Raw genomic sequence first — 24972 nt, forward strand, 5'->3', positions numbered from 1 at the left:
GCAGGGTAGGAACGAAGAGACAGGACCCAGGAACAACGAGGAACAGGAATGCAGGGATGAGACAAATCTCTAGGAAGCGAGTACTCAACCAGCAAGGAGACCTGTTGCAAAGCAATGCTAGGGAGCGGAGCCTGAGTTTAAATACTGTAGTCAGGTTGACGTCATCATCCGGAGCCGCGACTAGGTTCCCGCCGCGGTCCCTACTTAATAATCAATGCAGCGCGAGTAGCAGCGTCTCTTTGCAGGCCATGCGGAGAGGTCCGACGAGAAGTAGAAGCAAGACCGCGATCTCCGGGGACTGTGGCAGAGCCGGAGGCACTGGGGGAGGCCTGAGGATGGAGCTGACAGCCCACCACCGCCAGCGAAGAGGAACCAGAGGCTGGAACTGCAGAAAGGTGAAGGGGCCGTGCCACGGGTCTGCCGCAGACGGCATGTGTAACAGTACCTCCCCTTTAAGCCCCCCTCTTGGAAATCGGGGTTTGCCCAGATGGGCACGATGAAAGTTCAGGAGGAGGGTTTTATCAAGATGTTCTGAGCTGGTTCCCAAAAATTTTCTTCGGGTCCATAACCCTCCCAAGAAAGGAGGTATTCCCACAGGTGGCCCCTACGGCGGACGGCAAGGACTTCATGTAACTTGTACGTCATATCAGTTTCAGCCACGAGTGGAGGTGGGTCAGGATAAGACCACAGGTTTTAAAAGAGATACGTGAAGCATATTATGTATTCCCAGTGTAGGAGGCAGCCGAAGCTGGTATATGACTGGTCCAATGCTTCGGGTGACCATAAAAGGTCTAATGTACCTTGGAGCGAATCTTGGAGAAGGTATTCTGAGTTGGAAATACCGAGTACTTAACCAGACTTTCTGGCCAGGAAGGAATTCAGGAGCCGAGCGTCGGTGACTGTCAGCAGTTCTCTTGGCCCAAGAAGCGTCTTGACGTAAGCAAAGATTCGTCTGTTCCCATAGCGTCTTAAGGGCATCCGCAGTAGCCTGTGCAGCAGGGGATGGTACTGACAAAGGTATGGGCATCGGTGGTCGTAGTTGCTTTCCATAGACGTTGGAGAACAGTGACGTGCCTATAATAGTGGCAATGTGGGTGTTGTGAGAAAACTCCGCCTAAGGGAGAAATTTAGACCAATTGTCTTGGTGGTCGTTGATGTAAGCATACAGGAAGGCTTTCAAAGAGCAATTCATTCGCTCGGCTTGTCCGTTGGCTTAGGGGTGATAGGCAGTTGTTAAACTGATATTAATACCGAATTTTCTGCAAAGAGTGAGCCAATAGCTAGCAATGGACCTCTATCAGAGACAATGTCCTTGGGTAGTTCATGCAATCTGAAGATGTGGTGGAAAAATAGGCGTGCCAGTTCTGGAGCAGATGGTAGGCCCGGTAGAAAGACGAAATGGGCCATTTTTGAAAATCGGTCTATGGTTACCCATATCACGGTGAAATCCATAGACAGATGGATCCACGGTTCCTCAGGAACTTTAGCATCAGAGACCATAGTAGGCCATCAGAAGAACCGCTAGAGCAGTGCCAAGGTTCGTGCTCGCCCTGAGTGACCAGCAAACTTAGAATCATGCACCCAGCTGAGGACTCTTTCTCAGAGTCATTGGGGCACGACAGTCTTCCCAGCTGGGACTGGATGAGTAGCAGACAGACAGATACAAGCTGGGTCAATTATATGGCTCGGTTCTTCCGGAGTGTCTTCAACTCAAAAGAGCGCAATAGGGCATCTTCCCGGAGGTTTTTATCAGCTGGGCGGTAACAAAGCTCAAAATTGAACCTGGAAAAGAACAGGGCCCATCAAGCCTGATGGGCATTGAGATGCTGGGCATAGCTCAAATGTTCCAGGTTCTTATGGTCGGTGAACACGATGAACTTATGTTGCACACCCTCTAGCCACGGGTGCCATTTTTCAAGGGCAAACTTTATGGCAAGTAACTCGCGATCTCCAATACTGTAGTTCTGTTCTACAGATAAGAACTTGTGGGAGTAGAATGAACATGGGACTGTAGTACCGGACACAGTGCATTGACTCAGGACTGCCCCAGCACCGATAGCAGAGGATTCCACTTCCACTTGAAAAGGACTGTTCGGGTCTGGGTGGTGTAGACAAGACCCCACCTGGAAGGCTTCTTTGAGGCGGTGGAAGGCTGCGATGGCTTCCGGAATCCAATTTTGAGTATCTTGGCCCTTAGGGGTTAATGCTGTCAGAGGAGCAGCCAAAGTGGAATAGTATGGGATGAAATGGCAATAGTAATTTAGAAATTCCAAGAAGCACAGGAGGGCTTAAGACACATGGGTTGCGGCCAATCCCAGATTCCTTTCAATTTAGCAGGGTTATTAGAAAATCCTCGTTGGGAGATAATGTATCCGAGGAAAGGCAGACTGGATTTCTCAAACATGCATTTGTCCAATTTTGCAAATAAATGATTCTCTCGAAGGCATTGGAGGACAGTATGGACATCAGTGTGGTGTGTGGCCAGATCCTTAGAAAAGACAAGGATATTGTCCAGATATGCCACAACCTTGGTTAACAGCAAATCTCTGAAAATTTCATTTATCATTCATTGGAAAACTGCGGGCACGTTACAGAGGCCAAAAGGCATCACCAGGTATTCGTAATGCCCGACCCAGGAATTAAAGGTAGTCTTCCAAATGTCGTCGAGACAGATCTGTACCAAATTATATCCTCCGCGTAATTCCAATTTTATGAATATAGATGCTCCTTGCAAGCAATCAAATAATTCTGAGATCAGTGGCAGAGGATACTTGTCTTTGCGGGTGATGGAGTTTAGGCCGCGGTAGTCAATACACCGCCTGAGTGACCCATCTTTCTTGGTCCAAAAAAGAATACCGCCCCAGCAGGAGAAGTTGAGGGGCGGATGAATCTCTTTGTAAGGTTTTCTTGGATGTACTCCGTCATAGCCTTTGTCTCTGGCAGAGACAGATAGATTTCTCCAATACTAACAGTTCAAGCTCTTCGGTATGCAGGGCGCCAGTGCACAGCTGGACTGGTTCCGTGGTAAGAAAGATTTGACCGGGTAAAGGTTCTCCATAAATAGATGCTATACACAAGGAGGTCTCTAGCGGACGGGTCTTTATACCCAGGAGTTCTACTAAATCTTTGAGTATGAAATTACCTCCTGCTCCAGAATCTACCAGAGCAAGGACAGGAAAGGACTGGCGGTCCCAGATCAAGGTGACCGATACAGACAATTGAGGGGCAGGAGAAGTTGCGCCCAAGTTCAGGACCCCTACTGAACTTAGGCCAGGAAGTTTCCCGGATGGATAGGACTGGTCTGTAGATGGTGGCCAGGTGCTCCGCAATACAGTCTCTGCCAGAGGTGCTCTTCCAGTATCAGCCGCCCATGACCCAACTGCATGGGCTCTTCTGTCTTAGCCACAGTAGTGACCCTGTTCGGGGCAGGGCTGATGGTCAGTGGCGAACGGGATCGAACCCAAGAGGGCTTCTTGGGCAACCGACTCTCCCAGTGACGCTCTTGGAGATGGTGATCAATTCGGCCTGTCAAGTCTATAAGGTCCTCGAGAGAGGAAGGGAGCTCCCTTGCAGCCAGCTCATCCTTCAGCTGTGAGGAAAGTCCATCCAGGTAGATAGCTCATAGGCAGTCCTCCTGCCAGGCGAGCTCAGAAGCCAAAGTCCGAAACTCGATGGTATAGGCGAAGAGACTTCTTTGATGATGAAGATGTAATAAGCTGGTGCATGCTACCCAGGATCATCGAAAGTCCGTCGAAATACAGCCATGAACTGAGATAACTTCCTAAGGAGGGAGTCCGACCGTTCCCATAGGGGGGAAGCCCAAGCTAGTGCCTTCCCTTCAACACGAGATAAGATGAAGGTGACTTTGGTCAATTCGTCCTGGAAGACGGAGGGCTGCAGAGAGAATTGCAAATAGCATTGGTTGATAAACCCTCTGCAGAGTCTGGAGTTGCAGTTGAAGAGTGGGGGTGCTGGTAGGGCCAGCAAGGCTCGAGGCATCGATGGTGTGGGTGAGGAGGAGCCGGCATAGGAACCGGATTACTGGTGATGACATCAAGCCAAGCATGGAGACGGTCAATGGAGGAGGCCAATGCCTCAGGAAATTGCTGCTGTTCTTGTACCTTGGATGCCAGGCCTGGGGTGGCCTGGAAGGCACCCAGCTCCACCGAGTCCATGACCTTTGCAACCTGTTGCATCGGAGGTGGATCCTTGGGCCGAGGTGGGGTTGAAGCAACCCATAGGCAAGGACCTACGGGTCCCCACCGACAGCAGTCAGAGCAGGCTGATAGACAGAGGCCACTGGAGCTTTACCTATTCCAGCCCTCGTTCCCCGCGGGTTGAGCCTTTGGGTGCCGGGGCTAGCAGGACTTAGGTGGGCCTCTGAATGTAATTGCAGTAGAAGTTGGTTCAGCCCAGAGACAGCATGTGAGAGATAGTACAGTTTTACTCTGGACTTGGTAATATCCTGGAACCTCGGGCACCAATAGAACGAAGACAGACAGGGGGCACTCGAGCAAAAGCAGGCCGAAGCCTGAAGAAACCATGTCTAGGGTGAAAGTTGGAGAAGCATCCAAGGGCAGGCTTAAGTCAGGGCTGGCGGCAATCCGAAGGCAGTGGCAAGCAAGGCTGAGGTCTGATCACGGAGATGGTCAAAGGTGTAGTCAGATAAAACAGACTTCTTGGTCTAGAGATAGGCAATGTGTAGTCAGACAAAGCAGAAGTCTGGGTCTGGAGATAAGCAGTAGCGTAGTCGGATGAAGCAGAGGTCTGGGTCTGGAGATAGGCAGTAGCGTAGTCAGGCAAAGCAGAGGTCTAGGTCTGTCTGGAGATGATCAGTGGTGAGTCAGGCAAAGCAAAGTCAAAGTCCGTGTAGTCAATCCAAAGCATAAGCAGGGTAGGAACGAAGAGACAGGAACCAGGAACAATGAGAAACAGGAACGCAGGGTTAAGACGAATCTCTAGGAAGCAACGAGTACTCGACCAGCGAGGAGACCTGTTGCAAAGGCAACATAAGGAGCGGAGCCTGAGTTTAAATACTGTAGTCAGGTTGACGTCATCATCCGGGGCCGCGGCTAGGTTCCCACCGTGGTCCCTACTTAAGAATCAATGGTGCGCGCGAGCCCGCCTTTGGGAGAGGCACGGCGCACCTAGCAGCGTCTCTCCACGGGCACCGCAGAGAGTCCCGATGAGAAGTGGAAGCAGGACCGGGAATGCTGGGGACTGTGGCAGAGCTGGAGGCACCGGGGGATATTCAGGTTCTTCAACATCTCCTTACAATTTATTTGATAGAGACCACCTGAGGACAGAGCCCACTGCCACCAGCAAGGAGGAACCATAGGCTGGAGTCACTGTAGAAAGGTGAGGGGGCCATGCCGTGGGTCTGCCGCAGATGGCACGCGTACCAAAATCGTGACCTCTAGTTCTACTAAATTCTTTCCAATGGAAAATATTTGTTGTTGACCATGGATCATTAAAACCTTTCAAGTATCTGAAAGTCTGTAGCATATCACCCCTGCTCCTCCTCTCCTCCAGGGTACATACATTCAGGTTCTTCAACATCTCTTTACAAGTTATTTGATAGAGACCACCCAAGGGCGGAGCTGACCCGAGGAGGAACCAGAGGCTGGAGTCACTTTAGAAAGGTGAGGGGTACCTTGGATGCCAGGCCTGGGATGGCCTGGAGGGCCCCGGCACCCAAAGGCTCAACCCGCGGGGAACGAGGGCTGGTATAGGGACAGAGACAGCACGCGCCTCCATCCTGTCTCTGTCCCTTTTGAGATACGGTCTGCAGAACTGAACACACTACTCCAGGTGAGGCGTCACCAAGGACCTGTACAAGGGGATTATCACTTCCCTCCCCCCCCCCCCCCCCACCATCCCGATCCCTCCCCAAGACTTACTAAAAGTCCCTGGTGGTCCAGCGGGGTCCCGCGAGCGATCTCTCCCTCCATGCCATGGGGCTGTCGGGCCTGCTATGACTCAAAATGGCGCCGATAGCCTTGCCCTTACGATGTCACAGGGGCTACCAGTGCCATTGGTCAGCCCCTGTCAAATGGGGCTGACCAATGGCACATTATCGTCGGAAGTAGTGTGCCGAATAGCACCACCTTTCACGGTGGCGCTATTCGGTGCGAAAGCCAGCAGCCAGCGCACCGCCGTGGTGTGAAAGCTGTGGGCTTTCGCAGGCCCGCACCCCCCCCCCCCCCCCCCCCCCCCCCGCCTCCCGTTTTTTCAGGATTCATCTTTCTGCGAGGAATGATGAATCCAGGCCTTAGGCAGATGAATATGCAAGAATGCTTACTTTTTTTTTAAATTTATTTACAGTATTTAATTCATTTTCTTACCCTCCCCTTCTATAAAACTGCCCAAAACAAGTCACATTTAAACAAACCAACAAAAGAAACAAACCACTCTATGTAATACACACAAGTAAACTGAAAAAAAATTAATGCAGTCCATCGGCCTGTTTATGATGGTCATTAACTGATATATTTTGTTTTAATTCACTGTTTTCTTGTGTGCATTATATACAGTGAAGTTTGATTCTTTTGTTGGTTTCATATTGTATTTCACTAGTGAGTTCACTAGTTTTAGTATTATATTTAAACAAACAGCACAACAAACCATATACAATACAATAAAATTGGCACACATATTACAGTTAAAACATAAATATATTAAAAAGCAATCCTCTCTTTACCATGTCTATCCACAAAGCTTTGTAATAATCTAAATAGCTACCAATACTAGTGTGACCTTTGCTTGAAAAATGGGCTTTCTACATCCTTTGTGTAATCTGCCAAACAGACCACCTGTTACGCCTGTCGATAGCAGACGGCTGTGACCACTGTTGCTCACCTCTTGCTTACCTGCTTTGACTTCGCTGGGTGAACTGGCCATCTCCACCAGCCATCGCCGGCCTGCTCGCTCCTGTTCCCGGGCCTCCCTGGTCAGCGTGGATGCTGCCGACCACCATCTTGCCCTCGGAGTTCCTTAGGCGCGCGCGCACCCTCGAGCCAGTCTTAAGCATGTCATGGTGGGAACCTCGGGGGCGTTCCCCCCCCCCCCCCCCCCCGGATGACTTCAATCTTCACGGACTCTTAAGCCAGCTGGCCCTGTCTGCCTATGACTTGGCAACGAGTTCCCTCATTGCTGAATCCACTTCGCTCACTACGGACTTCTGTTCCAGCTCCTGCTTCTTCGGCGTGAGACGTCCCGAGTACCCGCTCCTCGGGGGCCCTTCCTCGTCTCTAGCTATCTTCTCCTCAGAGGGCCTCCTTGGACTGCTCCTTGGTCTGCTGCCTGCCCGTTCCCCGGGGCTTCACCTGGAACCATCGCTCTGTGAGTACCCCATCTACGGACCACTACTGGATCATCTCTAGTGAGGAATCCTCAACGGTGTAATCCGCCCTGGGGACCACTACCGTATCATCTCTAGTGAGGAACCCTCATCGATATGCCCTGCTCTGCGGACCACTACCATATCATCTCTAATGAGGTATCCTCCTTGGGTATTCCCCACTTCAAACTGGGCTATATTATAAATTTCTTCTTAATACACAGTACTGTAAACCTTTCTTGTCTTATGCAGTAAATGTAGAAGCACCCATAATAATCTTCCACATTTACCACACTTTAGTACATAGGCCTCTTGCTGATAACATGCAGCACCTCATGTACTACAAGAGAATCAGTAATAATCCAAGATACAATACCATTAGATATATATATTATTGTTAAATGCCAAAATCTGACAATGCAATAAAAATTGCGCTCTACTTCCCCTTTTTTGTTCTCAGTATTTATTTTATGGTAACTTAAAAAAACAAGCCTAAACCCCTCACATGCACTTTCCCTTTGAAAATTGTCCACAGTTACAAAGTAGCCATTGACTTTGTACCTACTTCTTTTGTAGGTGATATTTCAATAGAAAATACCACCCATGTGCACGATTTTCCTCTCCTAACTTAAATATGCCTCTACGGATGCCTCCTCAAAGATGCTGTAAAATTATAGGTATACTTCATTAATGTGCATTACAGAAAAATAGTAATTAACGTCATGTACCGTCTGAAAAGTTATAACAAAATTGAATACAATAATCATTATTAATAATAATGGGTATTATACTATAAAGTCCATCAAAACAGACAGAAATTGGCAGGTGCTGATCAATGCTTTCAAATCTGTAATACTGAAGGGGTCTGAAGGCTACAACTTGACAAAGGCCAACCTGAAACTCCTGCCAAACAGGACTTCATGTACCAGAATTCCCTGCTTCATGACGGGTTTACTTACAGTCTGCAATACAGCTGTAATTAGGACATTGAGAAACTCTCTGTCAGCACATTGCACATTTTCATTTTTTTTGGCTTCGCTGTTCTTATTCTCTGATAAGCTTTCACTGCTGTAACCTAGATTAGAACAATGGATGTATTATGTGACGGGCTGTATTGCTGCAGACTCGCAAATTCCTTTCCAGAACTGCAAGTCCCAGCAGCCTCTCCTGCAGAACATGGGAGAAGTTTCACGAAAGTTCCAGGGTGTCTAGGGAGGGGGTCAGTAGTCCCTTCAGCCGGAATATGCTTGCTCAGCAATGCTTAGAACGCATGTGTAAAAGATAAGAACTGTAAAGTGCATAAGAGTCTGCTCCTGACGGGGAGGGGCATGCAGTTGTACTAAGCCCTTGTCTTAGCTGCATCTTGCTGGCAATAAAAGTCTATCTTTACGGATCAGTTGTCTGGGCCTCCTTACTGACTAAAAAGAGACGGTTACATTTGGCGAGCCTCAGCCAGGAGGTACCGGGAACGCTATTTTAGCCCCCCAGTTGGTCCGGTAGTTTGGTGGCGGAGCGATCCCCCAGTCTTACCTGGTGAGTGGCCACCGCTGAGTTCAGCGATCAGGTTTCTGAGGGGACCGTTCCACAGAAATTCTTCTGAGACCTCTGGGCTGGTGATCCGGGAAGAAGGCTTTCGTGACGATTGGAAGACCCCTGCAGGCGAGTATTATGGGAACAGTGGAAGGAGTGAAGAATAGATAAAGAGTAGCCGGTCCATCCCCGAGCGGACCGAGGGGGCTTTGATCACACCCCGCGCAGTGTTTTAGTAGGAATTCTGTTCCGAAGGCCACGCGCATAAGAGAAAAAAAAAAAATTATAAGTAAAGTGTACAATAGCGGGAATAGGTTTCTTGTTGTGTGAAAGAGAGTGAAAGGCCTCGCAGTTCTAGACCGGGCGACCGCGTTCTAGTCGAGGCGATTGTGACCCTTTTGTGTCTGACGGGTACGGACCCCTTACCTATCCGTCTTCCCTTCCCTTCTTTGTCTGTGATTCTATCCTAATGGGAGGGGGCGGTTCAACTCCATTAAAAGTCATGACGGAGCACTATAGCGAGGTGTTCGATAGACATAAATGTACAAAACCTGGAATGATTCAACGATGTACCCATAGGTGGCCCAGTTTGTGTGTAAATTGGTCTCCGGTAGGAACTTTTGATTTCCAAACGGCCACAAGGGTCCAAAATATAGTTATACGAGAAGGGAATCCGGGTTGTCCTGAAGATATACCGTACATAACTGCTTGGATTGCAGTCATTTTAGATCCTCCGTCATGGGCGAAGAAGTTAGTGGAGGGAGCCGCCCTCGTAATGGTGGCTCAGGCGCACAAAATGGGGAACTGGAAGTCCCCATTATTAATTAAGGATTGTAATGTATGTAACTGCTATATGTGAATTGCAAGCACATGTACCAGGGATTTTTTAATTGTTTTTAATTGTTTTAAACCCTAATAAGAAGAGATTTTTGGTTTACAGATGCTGCACAAGACTACTAACAACAAATTAATTTACAGTGTTAAGTTAAAATACTGATTTGATTACTGGAGAATGCATTTACTGGTGTTGAAGTTTAGAACTTGATGGCAGTTAAGGGTTAACGGCAGAGATAATTACAGGAGAGAGGAGGGGATCAAGCCAGAGAGAGAAGAGAAAGAAAAAAAAAAAAAAAAAGGGGGTTGAGCCAGCCTGGGTGAATGAAGACAAAGGGAAAGAAAAACATTTTCATTTGTTTAAACAGAGCAAGCATTATTGAAAGTTAGTTGATGGTGTGCGTATGTGAATAAAGATAGAATTGTGGTATGTTAATTACACGAAAGGAAGATTCCTTGGCATTTATAGGCTGTTTCACAGAAGTTGAAGTTTTTTTAGCTCAGAGTTTCTGCTGATTAAATTTATTTTCCAAGGTCCTTGCTAAAACTGTCTGTAATGTGACAAAGGATTGCTACTTGCAAAGAAATACCAGAACCAAGGGTCCCTTACAAATCATTTAATGCCTTATGATGCAGGCTATTTTTAAGACATTTTATAGCAGCAAATTCATTGTTACAGTACAAAAATGTAATTGTGGAATGGTGGTGCGTTCCACTGCGTGTCAGTGTGTCAGTACGTAGTGCGTAGTGCATTCAATATGGCTGTGCGTTTCAATGCTGGCGTTGTTAATCAGAAGTTTTTAGTTTTCTCATATCTTCTATCCCAGTGTCCTCCCTATGCTTATATTTCACTCGATACATCCACAGGTTAGTCAATTATTCTCTAATACCATGTTAATTATTGTTCGTACTTGTCTCCTATATATTATCTGTTATTTAAAAGTTACATTGGAACGCATGATAAAGTATGAATTCTCTTTTGCTGACGCAGTTTATTTTGAAGCTGTCTCTGGGAAAATTAGAGGAGAAATGATTAAGAATGGGACCTTTGTTAAAGCTTTCTTAAATATGCAGAGCATAGCAAGCGGCAAGATAAGACAGCTGCAGTTCTGACTGTGGGAATTACAGGATGCCGTTTGTAAAAAAAAAAAAAAAAACCACAGAGAAAACAAAGACTTAATATTAAAAATTTTGATTCAGTGGCAGGCGCAAGATAAGGATTATTGGAAGTTGTGGGGAAGAAAAGGGGCCACTATGCAAGATTAGGAACAAGAGCAAATATGAGTCGGCCCAAATGATAAAGTAGTGGCCCACACACACACACATATATATATATATTGCAATTATGTTCTTTTACCACTGGTGGGGGCTGGGCTCTGGCTATTACCATATGTTCTTAGTGTTTGCAATGTAATTGGTACAAGGCTTCGAAGGGTTTGATCATCACTCCTGCACACCTAAAGCCTGCAGATCCAGGTTGACTTTATTGAATTAACCCAACGCCAAACTTACAAGTATGAAGGAAGCAATGTTTTGCAGTTTCTCAGCCTCGTCAGAACTGATTTGACTCCAGGCGCAGGTCACCTATTCAATTTCCAGATAGACTGTGATCTTTTCATCGTATTTTGAGATGTATGGGAACAGGGATCAGGAAGAGAAGAAAAGGGCCCGTCCCTGCAACCAGGAACTTAATAATAGAAACCCGACATCCGAAAAAAGCTGCAGAAGGCCGAAGGCTTTGAGGGCATGAGCCTCAGCCAGTTAAAAGCTATAGCAGACCAGGTATGTGGAAATAGAGAAGTGGAAGAGAAAAGAGAGAAGCAAGTAGACATATGAAGGAGAAAGTGACTATTAGCCACCGCTCTCAAGGACACTCGGACGGGAAGGAGCCAAGACAATGGCAGACCGCGAAGAGGAGGGGGAACAAGACCCCCCCCTTGGGAAAGAATCAGTGTGCGTACTGCAAAAATGAAGGCCATTGGAAGAGAGACTGTGAAGAATGGCAAAAGAAATACGGGAGCCCTGCAGTGAATACTAACGACAAAAATGGACCTGCACCGACACAAAGGGGCAGAGGAGGAAGGAGATCGGACAACCCCCACTGGCAGATGGCGGGGGAGGCGACAAGGAGCATACAGCCTGAAGAGACCGGGAGGGAAGAATCCCCACTGACCCTCTGGTGGAGATCCACGAGGGAACACAACAAAATCAGGGGCCTGTTGGACTCAGAGGCCAACGATCTGTCATGACTGCACCAATTGGCCCCCCGACGAAAGAGACTGTTTCTATAGTGGGTGCCTCAGGTCAGGTACTCACTGCCCCTCTGCAGAAAGAATGAACTATACAAGTAGGCGGGACCATGGTATCCCTTATCGGACGGGACCTGCTGTGAAAGCTACAGACCACATTGAGATTTCAACCAAAAGTTAAGGCCTCCTTCGGGGACCATTCACAGTGATACTCATCTGCCCCCTCAGGGAGAAATGGAGATTACTTCCTCAACCAGTCAATACCCATCATCGACAGAGACGGGATTTGTCCTGGAGGATTAGTCGTGAACGCCCCCAGTCTGGATCGAACTAAAGCAAGGCGCCCAAATAGTTAACCAAACCCAATACCCCGTGCCATATGCCGCCAGATGCAGTAATCGGATCTGTCAGAAACACCTGAAGCAGGGAGTTCTGGAAGCAACCAGACCTGAGTGGAACACGCCTTTGTTACCAGTAAAGAAACCTGGTACTAACGACTATCGACCTGTACAAGATTTAAGAAAAGTGAATACTCAAGTGGCAGATTTGGTGGCACTCGTGCCAAATCTGTACTCAATCCTGGCTCAAGTTTCTTCCAGCTCCAAGTGGTACAGTATCATTGATCTCAAGGATGTTTTCTTCTCCGTTCCAATAGCGGAGAAATGTCAGAAGATTTTTGCCTTCAAATGGGAAAATGCGCACACTGGAATAAAGCAGCAGTACACATGGACTCGCTTGCCTCAAGGGTTCAAGCACTCACCTACGTTGTTTGGTGAGCAACTGGCAAAAGACTTGAAGACGTATCAAGTTATGTATGGGCCAGTAATACAGTATGTGGATGACCTTCTGTTGTTTCGAGAAACGTATCTTGAATGTGCAGTAGCCACCCTCCACTTGCTAAAGACTTTGTATTCAAAAGGATATCGTGCAAGTAAAAAGAAAGCGCAAATCTGTGAATTGGAAGTAGAGTATTTGGGCTTCCAAATCCGTGAAGGCACTCGTCGTCTTGGAATCTCCCGTACTAGTTCTATAAGAGATCAACCTGTACCCACTTGTAAGAAAGAGCTCCGAGCGTTCCTCGGAGCTACGGGATACTGTAGATTGTGGATTGCCAACTATGCGATTATTGCCCAACCCCTGTACGACAAGTTACGAGGAAAAGAATCGGAATCTCATCCCTTCCAGTGGGAAGGACATGAACTAGCAAATCTGCATCAACTGAAAGAAGCCTTGATCTCACCCCCTGCTCTAGGATTACCTGATGTAATGAAACCCTTCCATTTGTTCATCGATGAAAAGAAAGGAATGGCCATTGGGGTATTGACTCAAACTTTTGAATCATAGGAATGACCTGTTGCATATCTGTCAAAAGGAATGGACAATGTTGCAAAAGGATGGCCTGGTTGCCTTCAAAGCATTGCTGCTGCATGCTTACTGATACCCGAAGCTGTTAAGCTAATATGTGGACAGACTTTACAAGTAACAACTCCTCATACTATTCAAGGACTACTTGAAACTCATGGACCAAAATGGATGACTAATTCACGTCTCGTCAAGTATCAAGCCTTACTGTGTGAAACATCTGAAATTCAAATACAAGACAGCAAAACTTGAACCCGGCCACTCTTATGCCGGCACCTGAACCAGTTGCCCATGATTGTGAAGAAGTCATGACTACAATACATTCCAGTAGACCAGACCTGAGGGATCAATCCTGGCAAGGAGCTTGGACTTTATTCACTGATGGGAGCAGCCAAATCATGCATGAGATATGTTCTGCTGGACATGCTGTTGTATCCGAAGATGAAATCATTGAGGCTCAACCTCTTCCCCCAGGAACATCTGCACAAAAAGCTCAACTAATTGCTCTTACTCGAGCTCTGCAGTTGGCAGAAGGAAAACTGTAAATATCTATACAGACTCTAAATATGCCTTTCTTACAATTCAAGTGCATGGAGCATTATAGAGGGAAAACAACTGAACAATCAGGCTTCAGGCAGCCCTGGAGCTCATCACCAACGACTGCTTTCGCTCTTAAACTCTGGGCAAAACAAAATACCAAAATTATGACTGCAGTGTACCAGAATAGATTGGTTTTAGATTACCCTCTGGACCAGGAAGGAGGGTTTGTGGAACATTTAACCTCTCCAATTGTTGTTTACAGGTAGATGACCAAAGCAAGGTTATTCAAGACATCACTGATCGCATGGTCGAAATGGCTCACGTCCCTGACCAGCAGTGGCATAGTGCTTGGGATGGGCCAATGGATTCCGTGGTTGGTTTTCCATGATCGGTGGATTTAAGAGCTTGTTTGTTATCCCAGCCAGTTTAATTCTGTTTTGTCTTTTAGGACCCTGAATTATTCCTTTCTTGCTCAAACCGCCTTCGTCGGGTGATGAAGGACATTGCTGAACGCAAAACAGCCACGCAGCTCCTGTCACTGTACATGTATTCCTCTGAACCTATAGAACCTGTTTAACCATCCTCATGTTTTATCCTGGGCCATCTTCCCATACATGACAAGTTCGGGCTACAAAGGGGGGTGGAGCCAATAGGGCCCATCTGTCTCAAACCCGTGAAGAAACCATCGGACTGTTTGGGAAATTAGGGCCCTCTGAGAACTCAAATTGCTAATTTTTCTTGTTTCTGTTTCTTTTAGCTCCACAGCTGCGTTGTGATGGTGTGATACTTTTCATAGAGAATGATAAGTATCAAAGGGGGGAATGAAGGGGTCTGAAGGCTACAACTTGACAAAGGCCAACCTGAAACTCCTGCCAAACAGGACTTCATGTACCAGAATTCCCTGCTTCATGACGGGTTTACTTACAGTCTGCAATACAGCTGTAATTAGGACATTGAGAAACTCTCTGTCAGCACATTGCACATTTTCATTTTTTTGGCTTCGCTGTTCTTATTCTCTGATAAGCTTTCACTGCTGTAACCTAGATTAGAACAATGGATGTATTATGTGACGGGCTGTATTGCTGCAGACTCGCACATTCCTTTCCAGAACTGCAAGTCCCAGCAGCCTCTCCTGCAGAACATGGGAGAAGTTTCACGAAAGTTCCAGGGTGTCTAGGGAGGGGGTCAGTAGCCCCTTCAGCCGGAATATGCTTGCTCAGCAATGCTTAGAACGCATGTGTAAAAGATAAGAACTGTAAAGTGCATAAGAGTCTGCTCCTGAAGGGGCGGGGCATGCAGTTGTACTAAGCCCTTGTCTTAGCTGCATTTTGCTGGCAATAAAAGTCTATCTTTACGGATCAGTTGTCTGGCCTCCTTACTGACTAAAAAGAGACGGTTACAATACAACCTGTCTTTTTGTCATTCAGAGTTCAGGAAATGTTGTAAAATTTAAGATATTATTATTTTAATGTAACTTTTATAGAACAATATATAGTTTAGCAATTTATTATATAGTCTCTTTCTCTTTTCACCATTCAGGGCTGAGACATTGGAAGATATAGGTAAAACTCAGTAATTAACCCTTCTTATGGCTATTATACAATAACTGTAATTAAAATGTATCACTGAATGTTGCAACAAGATAATACAATAAAATGCTGCCACTATTTACATTAATAATATTATAATTAATGAGACAGTAATAAGAGGAGTAGCCTAATGATTAGAGCAGCGGGCTACAAACCAGGAGACCAGAGTTTGAGTCCCGCTGTCGCTCCTTGTGACCTTGGGCAAGTCACTTTACCCTCCATTGCCTCAGGTACAAACTTAGGGGTAGATTTTAAAAGAAGCGCGTGCACATGTACGCCCGATTTTATAACATGCGGCAAATGGCCGCTGTGCCTGGAGCCTATGTTCCCGCCCCTTTAGTAAAGCCCAGGACTTACACGCGTCCCAGGGCTTTACGCATGTCGCCAGGCCTTTTGAAAATAAGCCCGGCGCGCGTAACCTTTTTAAAATCCGGCTCTTAGATTGTAAGCCCTCTGGGGATAGGGAAATACCTACAGTACCTGAATGTAATCCACTTTGAAGCGCTGTGAAAAGTGCAATATAAATAATAAAATAAAGTACTGGTGAGTACTTTTCAATACTTTTAAAATATAAATATCCAATATGAACAGTGGTATAATTCATTAATTATCCCATCCCATCCAAAAATATAAAGTACCAATACAAAAAGGGGTAGATTTTAAAAGGTTGCACGCGGGCTTACATGTGCGCGCGCTACCTGGCCATGTTATAAAATCATGGGTTGGCGCGCGCAACCTCTGGATTTACGCGCGTAACCCTTTTAAAATCCAGCCCTACATGCGTAACCTTTTTAAAATCCAGCCCATAGCGTAGCACGCAGATGTCAGATCCACCAGATCCTTTATGATCCAATAATAGCTAGGATCGCTCAGCATTTAATGCCTGCTTATATGATCTTTTTTAATGGTATAAAAGTTTAATTTTAAACTCATTCTTATTAGAACAAATGCAGTGCAGCCATAGGAATTGATATATTGGTAAATTTTCCTTCAGTTTAGGAGGATGGAAAATAGAAAATCATAGTAAATGATTTCTTTTGATGGGCTTACGGTACAAGGAGCTATTCAGGCTCAGGCTATGCCCATTTTTGCAAATATGAATATCCAAGAAAGGAATTCGTAGAGCTGAGATGGCGCTTGAACAGACATGCTGTGTGGAGTTCCGGGAATGCAGTGAGTTACCTATTGCCTAATTCTTTTTCCCTAAGGTCTTATGGTCAAGCAGCATTGGAGGCTGAACAGGAGATCCTCCCCTCCCTCTCAATCAGCTCACCTGTGACAGGTGACTATGCCTGAGCTCCTGCAGCTTTCTCCATCGGTATCGGTGGCAGCTCCCGTTGCTGGCAATATTGAGGGAGCGATTCGCCAGTGGGACTGGATGCTGAGATGTCCCTGAGCCCGGACTGCAGATCTCCTCCTGCTCCTCCTTCTGCTACGTCGACGTTGGATCTACGCGATTCAGAGTTTGCTGTTACTCACCCAGATGGACATGTGGGGGCAGGGGGCACTCAGAGTGTGGTAGCTTTATCGGGACTGAGCTCTGTGAAGGTTTCCCTGGCTGGAGTGAGCTCCTCACCAGGTTTTGCTACCATGTCTGCACTTCAGAGTTCACCAACACTGCTCCCACAGGTAATACCTAGTGCTAAACCATCCCCCATTACTTTGGACAGCATTTGGTCACATCTTTCCTCCATGGAGCAGTCATTAGCTTCCTTAACTGTTTCCACTAATAACATTTTGTCCCATATTTAATCTCAAGACGTTATTGCTTCCTCTCATTCCAAAGATGTTCAGGATCTTAAAGTGGCTACAGAGAATTTTTTTAAGGTCCAGGTTTCCAAACTTAAGAATAAGATAATTGAATCTCAGAGAATAAATAATTTGGAAAACTCTGTAAAGGCAATGAATCTATGAGTGATTCATTTTCCTATTGCCCCAATGATCTTTCCTACGGAACTTTTCAAATTATTCATGTGAGAGGTTTTGGGATTTTCAAATGAAATTTCTCCTACTATTGTTAAAACATATTATCTTCCCTCAAGAACCCCTCCTGCGATTAGTGATCCAAGTCGGGCAGGTGCAGTGGGACCTCCGGATTTGGACCTTTCCACTTTTCTGGAATTAATGGTGGTTGATGAAGAATGTAGGGCTACATTACTGGTTTCTTTTGTCTCAGTTACTCAGCGGGATTTGGTTCTTAAGCCTTTTTTTGTGCTGTTCAACTGCCTTTCATGGGATTTAAAGTTTGGATATTTCCCTATTTCTCTAGAGTGACTCAAGCAAGAAGGAAGAATTTCCTTCCTATGCGTAATGAAGTGATTGGTTTAAGTGCATGTTTTTTATTGCATTTTCCATGTAAATGTCAGATTTATATTTCCTCAGAAAGATTTGGGTTTTTGGTTTTTTTTAATCTTCCCAGCTTCGGTCCTTTTTAGATTCTAGATTATCAAGGGCTGACGATCAAAGTGCTGCTCTTGAATGGGGGCTAGTGCAGGATAGGGTTGGTATCTGCTTTATAATGTATGATGGAGATGTCTTCTTGGAAGAGTTTTTAATTGAAATATTTTCCTCTTTTTTATCTTTTATTTCTGGCCCTCTTCCTCCTTATTTTGGGACTGTCTTTGCCCATATAGTTATATTGCATTAGTTTTTCATTTTTTTTTTCTTTTTCCTTATTTGAAGATTTTCTTACTATATGGTTGACTTAATTTGCCTTACAAGTTATACTTGTATGTTATTTTGAAAATATAAATAAAGAGTTATAAAAAAAAAAGAAAAGAAAGGAATTTGCTGTTCATCATACTCCATAGAAAATTGAAGGAAATAGTCCAAATATCTTAACCAACCTAAAAACTGTCAAAGACATGCAGTGGTAGACATCCATAAGTAGAAAACATCATCAATATTTCTATGCCAGCAGTAAATGTCCTGAAAAAAGTCATAGGGGGATATAAAAGTATGGCAACATACAGGATAGCAATGCTGAGAACCTTGGTAGCACCCAAGCTGTCCCATGATGTTGTAAGTAAAATGTATCTAGAAAATGAAAATAATTATGACATAATGCTCGCTCTGCTAGCCTTACAATGAAAGTAGATGGTATGCACTGAGGACATGAATGTTCCTCCAACACCCATTCCATAATAGAGAGAGCTGTTCACTGCGGGATATTTGTATACAAGGAACAATGTCCCGTGTAACTAGAATGCTGCTCAGATTCTAACATTAAGACCCAGATTTTCAATAACCTATGCGTGTAGGCGGGCTTACGTGCACTGGACCTATTTTAAAAAGGCCCGACCACACGCGTAAAGCCCCGGGCCGCGAGTAAGTCCCGGGGCTTTGGTAAAGGGGCGGGCAGGGGCAGGGGAGGGGCGTGGTCAGAGGCTTCCAGCACAGTGGCCATTTGCTGCTGTGCCAGGGGATCGCGTGCTGGCAGGGTGCTGGTGCGCACAACCTGAGCCTGCCCTTAGGCAGGCGCAAAAGATAGGCTAAAGGTCGGGGGGTCTAGGTTAGGGCTAGGGGTAGGTAAGTTAGGGGAAGGGGAAGGGAGGTTAGTTTAGGTGGTTTGGGAAGTTCCCTCTGAAATCGGAGTGGCCTGGGAGGGAACGGGGGAAGGCCGCAGGCATCGGCAAACGCAAGTTGCACTAATGTGCACCACCTTGTGCGTACCGGCCCCCGATTTTATAACATGCATGCACTGGCACTTGTAATACATTTTAATTGGCAGAACTGAGATAGGTTAAAGTACATCTAACTGAACACAAAAGTTGTTTGGCTACAATGAAACTGCAAGCCCCCATGGTGTCTCGTTGCTTAAAGTTAGGACATACTTTCAATGATTTGAGATAGGCCATACTTTAGTAAATCCCTGTGTCACCTCAAGGAGGCAATCGTCAAGCTCAAGAGCAATTATGGATGTACCAACAAATCACTCCAATAAAATACATGTAATTATTACTAGGGATGTGAATCATTTTTTGACGATTTAAAATATCGTCCGATATATTTTAAATCGTCAAAAATCGTTAGAGGCGTGATACAATAGGAATTCCCCCGATTTATCGTCAAAAATCGTAAATCGGGGGAAGGGGGAGGGCGGGAAAACCGGCACACTAAAACAACCCTAAAACCCTAAAACCCGGGAGCAACCTCCTGTACTCGAATCGTATTGCCATATTGCACCGAGTATTGCAAAATGGCGCCGGCCGTATGGCCATTTTGCAATACGGCAATACGATTCGAGTGCAGGAGGTCGCTCCCGGACCCCCGCTGGACTTTTGGCAAGTCTTGTGGGGGTCAGGATGCTCCCCCAAGCTGGCCAAAAGTCCCTGGGGGTCCAGCGGAGGTCCGGGAGCGATCTCCTGCGCTCGTGACGTCGGGGGACAGGAACCAAAATGGTGCCGGCGCCATTTCTATTAACGCACCCGTGGCCCGAGAGTGGAAGATCACACCGGGACCCCCCCACTGGACCCCAGGTAATTTAAGATATTTTGGAGGGGTTCGGGAGGGTGAGGGATTTATTTTAAAGGGTCGGGGTGGGTTTTAGGGTTGTTTTAGTGTGCCGGTTTTCCCGCCCTCCCCCGATTTACACGATTTAAAAAAAAACAAAACCACGACGATCCGATTCCCTCCCCCCCAGCCAAAATCGATCATTAAGACGATCGATCACACGATTCACATCTCTAATTATTACTGTCATTGTTTGCCTTTCAAATACCAGGATACCCAGTATTTTATGAGATATAACATTTTTATTAACATAGCTCTGAAAGAAAAAATATAAATTCACACAAGCCTCATGTCCTGATACAGTGTCTGTCTCCTTCTTTCCCTCCCTCCTTCTCTTTACATTTCAGACACAGGATATTAAGCAATTATAGGTTTTCCTCATTGTTTGAAAGTATATAGTATAGGAACTCAGAGAAGCAATATTATATATTGTTCTTCCAAAATTCTGCATAGATCTCTAAATAAAATAACAAAAGTACATGAGGTTATATCTATGTAGGAACTGATTAATGAAAGTGTGAAGGCTGAAGTTTTTCTTTAGTAAATGTGATACAAAGACAGGGACTTCTATTGTGACAGCAAGGCCAAAGAGCCCGAGGAAAGGAAAAGAGAGATGATTTCATGGTTATGATTTACTGGAGCCCTTTAGGAGTAAGAAAAGTGCTTTTTAAAAGGTGACATCAGAAAAATGACAGGGAAAAGCAACACCAGTCCTTTAAAAGTTGTTTCAAGAGATAGAAAGGGTGCAGGAGACATTTGGTGATTTATGGGGGGGTCTAGATAAAGTAAAAAAATGATGCCCTGGCTGAGCAAGAGAAAGCAAATCTGAAAATTCATGTCAAGTTTATAATCGGCAGAATGAGCACTAATATGCCTGGATTAGAGTAAATATATGTAGAACGAAGAGTTTCTAGAGCTGAATAAGTGCTGGGAATATATTTGGGTGAATTAGACCCAGAGGCAGGTTCATGAACAACAGCTGAGAGCATTAGTGGAGTAACTATAGAAGTCCTATGTGGCAGAAATATCTCTTCTCGTGTCACAGCAAGTCATTTTTTGTCTCAAATATCTTTTTTTAAGGCCAGCTGATTGCCAAGAAAGCCCAAATATCTCCTCCTAGTCACCTCCTGCAGGCTAAAAAGTAATTTGAGTAAATTGGCCCCTGTCTATATACTGTATCTTTCCTATAGAAAAATATACAATAATGGCATGAATCATTTTAAAAGCTCTGGCTTTCAGAATGACAGAATATCGGCAAGATTCCTATCTTGTGATGTCAACCAATATTCTGAGGATGGGGAAAACTGCATTCAAAAGGAAAAAGCAGGTACATTTTGAACATTGTTATTAATAAAACTTTGTAGATGTATGTGTGTGTGTGTGTGTGTGTGTATATATATATATATATATGTATATATATATATATATATATATATATATATCTATATATATATATATATATATATATATAAATGAATATTGCTAAGTAAATCAGAATCTTGTACCTAAGGCTATTTGAAAATAGAATAGATGTCAGAATTTTCCAATATTCTGGATACAGTCAAGGTTGGAGAACTGTAAATCATAACTGCCATAAAGAGAGGATTTATTGTAGTGGAAGAAAAATGGGTAGAAAGTATGGGGGCATTTTAACAAATGTGAAGGCATGATGGTAACCTGTGCAGACAATATAATATAGCTAGTGAGAGATAGAGCCTCAAATATAAGGAAAGTGGGAACTGAGATTGGTGTCAAGAAGGATACTGAGGTAATAGACAACAGTCATGCATTCTGTATATCAAGAGAAGTAGGTGATATAGAGTTATTTTTGAAAAATGGACTTTTTAATCCAAGAAAAGCATGCATCCACATTAATTATGTTACGAGCACGCGCAGAGCGCGGTCGTCTCAAGCGGGTGGTGAGCCCTTGGGCCACGGCAGGACTCAAGGAGGAGCCCCAAGCCACATCGTGGGAGGTGAGCTGGGCAGGCATGGAGAGCCAGGCGGGTACAAAGCAGGGAGTAAGGAGGGGAGTCTGACCCTCAGCTGGACCTGCACGCCCGTGGCAACCAACACAGGGAAGTTGATTGATGAACGGTCCTCCGACTGTTCCTGGCCCTTTCGGACCTGCCGCTGGATACAGCAATGGGCGGCAGGCCGGACAGAGGCGAGGGCAGACAGAGTCCTTTACACTGAAGACATCGTAGACAAGGCAGGTGCAGACACCGAAGACAAAGGCTAGTGCAGACATCGAAGATGAGGGCTGGAAGGAAGACATGGCACTGTCCATCAGGGCGCCCTACTCAGCCCACCCGTGGGACTGAGTCGCGGACCACCCCATCCCAGACGCGCCCTACACAGCCCAGGAAGGCTGGTCGCGGACCACGCTGCGGATAGGAGGGTGCTGGGAAGAAGAAGAGGCGAAATACTGCACTCCAGGCAGCACAAGGCAGGAACGCTGCTCTCCAGGCAGCTCTAGGCAGGAACGCTGCTCTCCAGGCAGCACAAGGCAGGAACGCTGCACTCCAGGCAGCTCAAGGCAGGACATCAAGGAAAAGCAGGGACTGGATCAGGCACAGGATCAGACATCAGGTAACACATCAAGGCACGGACTGGAACAGACATCAAAACAGGACAAGGCACCATCAACACAGGCAAGACCACGGATGACCTGGATCGAGGAGAAGGTTACAGGCAACTGTAGAACCCGATCCGAAGGCAAGTTGCAAGTGACAAGAAAGTCCTTATATACTGGAGGTTGTAGGCAACTCCCTAGGAGGAGTTTGCCAGGACCGCCCCTCGCTGGCCCTATAAGTGGGGTAGAGAGCTGCGGGCCGGCCCCTAGGAGAAGGGCGTCGCCAAACAGGAAGTCCAAACGCATGCATGCAAGCCACAGGCAGGCCTCAGGAACCGCTAGGCCTCCCAGGCCCTGGAGCAAGTCCCGGATGGTGCACAGGAGAGGCCCTGGCTTCGAAGCGGCCTCCGGGAGGAAGGTAAGATACCTCCTGTAGCGCAGCAACAGGGGGGATCGCAACAAATTATAACACAAGTTAAAAGATAATGGTAACATGGGGCAGTGAGGAAGTCAAAAGAAACCAAATATTTGCACTTTCACCTTCTGAGTAAAAGCTGTGATTTTAGCTGGGGAAAAAAGAGGAAATTTCAGAGATTGCTCAACAGCCACAACTATGAGGTAATTTATCACAGTTTGGAAGGAACTGCAATGTGTACCTCTCAGCTATAGGACTGTCATTGCAATGGCTTGGCTAAATAGGAGAGAAGAAAATGCTTCAAAATGTGTTGGAAGGAGGAGAATGGGAGAAATGTAGCCACAAGTGATGGTCCATGTAGCCACAAGTGAAGGTCCATGGTGACATTAGAACAGGTTCTGATTGGACTGGAAGTTAGAGAGGTAGGAGGAGACTGCTGGCAAAAAAGCACTGTGAATACTGAGCATGTGCTGTCTTGGTTTGTGTGTTCTATTTACAACTGATTCTCAGCAACATTTATTGCTGTAAAGCAGAATGGAACTTACAAGGGAAACTACAGGAAGAAATTGAAGGCAAAATATTTACCTCAGAATCTGAAGAGCACTAGTAAGTACCATGAGGAGAGCTATGCTATATTACCAGATTCAGTTTTCCGGTAAAAGTAAAGCCAAAAGAGTCAAGTCAAGTTAGCTTGCCTGAACAATTCTGAGGACATGCAACAACTGGTGAAATTTAATTTACTATAAATTCTAAGCAGGAAAAAATGTCACAAAAAATGTCATGCAGAAAAACATCAACAAAAACCACTGGAGTGAATTTTCAAAGGAGTTATGTACATAAAAGAATCATATATCATATCAAATTTCAAAAGCCCATTTACAGTATGTGTGTAAAACCTTTTGAAAATTCAGTGAAATATCAAAGGAGTTATGCGAGTAAAAGCAGCAATTTCAAAATTTCATTATATACATAAAACCCACTTTTACGTGTGTAAATCCTTTTGAAAATGACATTAACTGTGCTGGGATCACCTGGAGGCTCAGGTGGTAAGTGTTATGCCCTATCAGGTGGAAATTTCCAGATTCAGTCCTGGGGTTGTTAGTCTGCACAATTATCTGGCTTAATCTGAGTAAATTCAATGGAACATTTATCCCGGTAAATTCTACTAAACATCTTGGTAACTTTACCCAGATAATTTTACCACTTCCTGCTTACCTCTATATGGATAAAATACTGTAGTTTGGTTGCTACGTTAATCCACTTAAATGCACAGAAATAATGGTAAAACAAAAATATAATATAAGATGGTACCTTTTTATTGGAATAACTTAATACATTTCTTGACTGGCTTTTGGGAGCTGCTACTCCCTTCCTCAGGTCCCAAAATGTAATGAGCAAAAAATAATATATGCCAGAAAATAAAAGTGAATCATAAAATATATTCCAGTGAGCGTGTGCAGGGGAAGGGGTGGGATGCGGGGCTTGATATGTTGGAGTGATCAGAAGGTAACAGTGGGATTTTATGGCTGGTAGTGAGTTACAAAACCCAGGTCTTGGATAAATTTTTTCTTCTTGGTTTCAAAGTATCTGATTATTTCCACATCAAATGTTTTACATTACTGGATTGTTCTGAATTTACCTTTTAGTACCCTGATCAAAGATTAATGATGCAGTGATCTGGTTCCAAAAAATGCTTTGCCATGGAGGTTTTGTCCTGGTTTTCTCTGTGATGAGTAAACTTATGTCTGTTTTTTAATTAATTTATATATTTTTATTTATTTATTTATTTTAAATGTTTTCTATACCGTCGCTAAGTAAATACCATCGCAACGGTTTACATGTTGGCACATAAATTAAGGTGATTGAGTGTGTACTATAGTACATTCTAACAGGTGCCACAAAAGGTTCGGTTACAATATATCAAAAGAACTAACAATCAATTGAAAAGTGAAATAGGTCATGCCCAGGTGTGCCTTTACGGTACTAATCACTGGTAAAATTCTTATTCTCTGTATTTTACAATTATG

Source organism: Rhinatrema bivittatum, chromosome 1 (genome assembly GCF_901001135.1).
Source record: "Rhinatrema bivittatum chromosome 1, aRhiBiv1.1, whole genome shotgun sequence".
Classification (NCBI taxonomy): Eukaryota; Metazoa; Chordata; class Amphibia; order Gymnophiona; family Rhinatrematidae; genus Rhinatrema; species Rhinatrema bivittatum.